The sequence below is a fragment of the Nannobrachium achirus genome, assembly GCF_963921795.1.
Source record: "Nannobrachium achirus genome assembly, chromosome: 16".
Classification (NCBI taxonomy): domain Eukaryota; kingdom Metazoa; phylum Chordata; class Actinopteri; order Myctophiformes; family Myctophidae; genus Nannobrachium; species Nannobrachium achirus.
The window spans coordinates 11,807,905-11,813,581 of record NC_137823.1 but is presented as its reverse complement, the minus strand read 5'-3'; positions in this window follow the sequence as shown (position 1 = coordinate 11,813,581).

Sequence of the window (5,677 nt, the reverse complement as noted above, 5' to 3'; positions counted from 1 at the left end):
GGGCTAATCTGCCTTGTCTACAATAGTGGCGTCACCAGGAATGAGATTTTAGTAGGCGCCCCATCCACAATTTACATCTCTATAACGGTGTTGATTAACGGCCCGGCCGCCTACCAGTCAATGAATGGAACTGGCTGAGCGACATTCTATAGGAAACATAGGCTGTTATTCAAGCCTACGGTCCTCTCCACATTATACTGTCCAGTCAGGTCTTTAGAAGTTGGAAATAGAGATTTATTTTATTTTCAAATTTAGGTTAGATCAGATCTCAGGTGGTAGGCGGTCACCTAGGCTGCCTAACGCTGGCTACGCGCCTGGTCTACAATTCTCTCTACAAATTCACATTTGAGCAACAAACACCCCACAAATAATATTTTGCATTCAGCATTTAAGCAGCAGCGCAAAGATGATTATCTTCAACTTGATCTAAAGTTATAGGGAAAATAGGGTTGAAAAACTGATTTAATTTATCAAAAGTCAATTCCTTGCTTCTACAGAAACAAGTCTGGTCTCACAGAGACAGTCTGCATAATGTGCACATTATGATTTGTACTTTGCCAATAGTACCAAGAGCATTACAACATATACTGTATATGCCGTTATAATAATGCAAAGTAATGTTTAATGTAGTTGATTAATCCTAAATTGTGTGAATTCACTGTTGTGAATCTGGAATGTTAAGAAACCCATTTTCCATGACGCTTCTGTTCCAGACATATATATCGTCATAACGTCCAACAAACACATCTGTTTGAATAAAGAAAAGTTTTCATTCACACCACCACATGTTTCATGTTGTTTAAATAAATGGTTTAGTTTTTATTCGCATACATCTACATCAGGGCTGCCCAAAAGGTAGATTGTGATCTACCAGTAGATCACAAAGGCTGTGCGGTTGGAACACATGAACATGCCCCTAAAAATACTAATTCAAAAAATGTGTATTTTTAACCCCTTTTTTTATAAACCAATTAAATTAAAATCACAAAACTTATCCCCTTCTTGGCATCTGCCACTTGCATTAAGGTGACTTGATTGACATCAAGAAGGGCCTGTCAGCTTCCATAACGGCAATAGGCAAACCCCCAATTGAACGCATTGTTTTCAAATGTTTTGTGCAAATGTCAGTACCATTACAAAGCTATATAATCATGTGCATGGCAAAAAAACGAACTACTGTATGTTACTTCCATACAGAATGGGTGGAAGATTTTCCAATTCCAAGTGCATTAGTCTTATACTGTAATAAGTAACGTCACCGCCGCAAAGCCCCCTACATTTTTTTTTAACCCATTCAGGCCGGGAACACATTTTGCTGTTTGGGAGGGGCTTACAGTACATGTACAGTATGTAGCAACATATTTGTTTTGTAGGCTAATTTCTGATTTAGCCCTATTCTATAGGTTAGGCCTAAATTTAATGTAGGGGGATCGGTAAATCTTGTTGAGCTGGTCATTTTAAAAGTCAAAAAAGTGTGGGCACCCATGATCTACAACATGTTGTTTAAATAAAACTTTAGTTTTTATTCACATACCAATACGTGTTTCAAGTTGTGAAAATAAACAATTTAGTTTCTATCCTCATCACTACATCTTTCATGTTTCAATAAAAGTTGTAGTTTTTATTCACATGTTGTGTGATGATGGCCCGTCAATCATGCTGGCTTTTGATCTGGGTCTCCTTGCCTTTCACATTGAAATTGAAATGAGTGTTTTCTAAACTGGAGGAGAGGTGTGGGGAGGTGGGAGGAGGTGTTTCTCCTCTCCAAGGACAAATAGAGCTGCTGCTCAGAGTCAGAGCACCACAGACAGGAGTCAGGACACAACACACACACCATGGAGTGACCACCACCAAGCAACTAGCATTTCACTTTCAGAGCGCTTTTTCACAGTGAAGGTCACTGTTGTGAGGAAACATTCAAGACAACGGTACAGGTAAGGATGTATACCTTCTGCTTTCTTACACAATCCTAATTTCTGATAGTTGTTTATTCTACCTGTACTTTAACTTGACTTTGATTGGTTGAATACTTTTAGTCAGAAATTGAAAAACAAATTGGGATTGAAGACATTAAAGCTTAAAGGATAACACAAAACAAGTCCTGGGGACTTGTTTCCATTGTGGATTTGAATCTCATCTATCCACCATTTTCAAGTGTTCTACAAGGCCTTGGGTGAATTCTGCAAGGATGTAATCTGCACTTGATTACATCTAGTACAGATTACATCTTATATGCATTGATGTGTTTAACAGTCTCTGTGGAACAATGTACAACACAGTTAGTTGAACAAAACGCAAATTTCATTAGACTTCTTTGGTGTAAGCATTCAGAGTGGGGTCTCAGAAGACCAAATGTTTGGTTGCATCATGGGAATTATTTCATCCATCCTGAGTGCTATTATGTGTTTTACATGCAGATACTCAGAAGATGACTCATTACAAGTTGTGTGCAAAGCACATTTAAACAATGTAGAACATAATAACCCAGACTCTAATCTTACTTTTTAAACTTCTGGTAAATTTGAATCATGAAAAAGACCAGAATTGGGTCTGTGGAAACAGATTTGAAGAAGAGAAGCATCATCAGGAAGTTTTACACGTTGTAACATTTTGTCACATTCAAATTGAACTTTATATTCTTTAAATGTAGATCGATGACTCATAAGGCCTTTAGATGATTTAGAGGCCAGTGTCGACTTTCACCTCAATAATATTCTTCTTTTCATATATACACAGTATATGTAAATGCAGTATCTTAATCCTCTGTATGTCTGTGTGCTTTGCAACAGGTCTGTGGTGGTGTGTCATAGCTAGACTCATCTGAGACGATAAGATTGACCTTCAGATCAAACACAACTTCCAGTGAGGAGGACAGACTGTCTTTCCACAGCTACAGGAGGGAATACTGACCCAGACCACTGGAACCTGCTGCTGAATGGACTGTAACAACAACCACCATTCACACTGAGAGTAAACTTCAGGGAACATTCTAGAGGAGGAAGTGTTACCACCACTGACTGACTTCCTGTATTGAGCAGAGTGTTTGGAGCTTCACTCAGAGTCCAAATGGCTTCCATGTCGTCTCTTCCAGTAGAGGATTATTCCTGTCCTGTGTGTCGTGACATCTTCAAAGATCCTGTTCTCCTGTCATGCAGCCACAGCTTCTGTAATGCTTGTCTGCAGCAATGGTGGAGACAGAAGGGAATAAAGCAATGTCCAGTTTGTATGGAAATACATTCAACAGATCATCTACCCCCTAATCTGGCTCTGAAGAACGTGTGTGAGGCCTTCATACAGGAGAGACAGAGAGCTTCAAAGCGTAAGAGAACTTCATCAGGCTCTGAGGATCTCTGCAGTCTGCATGCTGAGAAACTCAACCTGTTCTGTCTGGAATGTCAACAGCCAGTGTGTGTTATGTGTCGAGATTCTGAAAAACACACCAACCACAGTTTCAGACCCATCGATGAAGCTGCTCTGGATTACAAGGAGGAAGTCGAGAAATTACTGAAGCCTTTACTGAAGAAACTGATGGTCTTTAATGATGTTAAAAGGATAAGTGACCTCACAGTGAAATACGCTGAGGCCCAGGCCCGACGCACAGAGACACAGATTAAGGAGCAGTTTAAGGAGATGCGTCGGTTTTTGCATGAGGAAGAAGAGGCCAGCATCACTGCACTGAGGGAGGAAGAGCAGCAGAAGAGTCAGATGATGAAGGAGAGGTTTGTGGGTCTGAACAGAGACATAAGAACCCTTTCAAACAACATCAGAGCCATAGAGGAGGAGCTGAGAGCTGAACACATCTCATTCCTGCAGAACTACAAGACCACAATGGAAAGAGTCCAGTTCACACTGCAGGACCCACAGCCGGTCTCAGGAGCACTGATAGACGTGGCCAAACACCTGGGAAACCTGACCTTCAGAGTCTGGAACAAGATGAAGGACATTGTCTCCTACAATCCTGTCATTCTGGACCCCAACACTGCCCATCCACTATCCTACACCATGTCTGATGATCTGACCAGTGTGAGACGTGGAGAGAGGCTGCAGCTTCGTGACAACCCAGAGAGGTTTGTCATTGTCCAGGGTTCTGAGGGCTTTAACTCGGGGACTCACAGCTGGGATGTTGAGTTTGGAGACAATACATGCTGGTTACTTGGTGTGTTCCAAAGGAAAGGAAACAGATGGGCGCGAAGCTGGAGCATAAAGTTATCTAAAGATAAATACACAGCAGCAGTCTCCAGACCAGTGTCAGTCACTGATCTCTCACTGAAGCAGAAACCTCAGAGGATCAGAGTCCAGCTGGACTGGGATGAAGGAAAGCTTTCATTCTCTGATCCTGATACTAACACACACATACACACCTTCACACACACTTTCACTGGCGCACTCTTTCCATGCATTTACACTGGTCATGGTAACACTCTGAAGATGTTACCTGGGAAGATCAGTGTAACTGTGGAATAATGCAGTTAGACATGATGATGATGAGACATTGAGAGTCACATTAACAAGTGTTTCATAAAGCATTGCTTCTCAAGTGTTTTCATGTCAAGGACCTCCAAGTTATCTTATTTGCATTTGGCCGCAGACCTCCATCTGAAAATGTTTTGTGCCAGGGACCCCCGTCCCCTAGAAGAGAACATGTAAAAGGAAAAAAAGAAAAAAGTTTTATACCCGTAAGTATTCTTTATTGGTTTGTGCAATAAAGTGAAAAATGTGAGTACTTGGATGTGTTTTGTATAATTTCTTATGCCAATAAAGCTCCTTTGAATTGAATTGTATTGAGCCAAGTTGAATTTTTATGCTGTTTGTCCTGGAGAAGTTCTTTGTTAGGCAGAAACATGTAGGCATGGTTTTAATTTGTTCAATGATGACACATATCATTTAGTCCATATAACTTGTAACATTTCCATTGTTGTTATGTTTGATGTTACTATTTAATATTAGAAACACATTGTTCTAGTCATAAAATGTTATTGCACTATGTGACGTGTATACAAATCCTACAAGCAAAGTTAATGTTTATTGAACCAAGTTTCTTTTTTCTTTTTCTTTTTCTGTTTGCCCTGAAGAAGTTCTATGAATTGGCAGAAACATGTAAGCTTGGTTTTAATTTGTTCAATGATGAACAGACTCATTAAAGAGTTCCTATTTCTGTTTCCTCATAGGTAAAATCATTCATGTTAACACAAAGAAATGAGTTAAATGTGGAGCTGGACATTGAAGGTGATAAATGGAATTGGCATCCCACCTGAAAATGTATTTTCTGTTTAATAAAGAGCTGTAGAGACTGTAGAGACGTCACTGTTATTGAACACAAATTCTATAAAGCAATGATTATTTATTACAAGTGAGTAATTGATATTTTGTATTTGATGTTCTCAGCCTTGTGGAACCGTTATATATAAAGGGGAACATCATGCCACACCAACATTTAGCTACTTGTACCTGTATGAGTGAATAACACGTCAGAGTCTGGAACAAGATGAAGGACATTGTCTCCTACAATCCTGTCATTCTGGACCCCAACACTGCCCATCCACTATCCTACACCATGTCTGATGATCTGACCAGTGTGAGACGTGGAGAGAGGCTGCAGCTTCGTGACAACCCAGAGAGGTTTGTCATTGTCCAGGGTTCTGAGGGCTTTAACTCTGGGACTCACAGCTGGGATGTT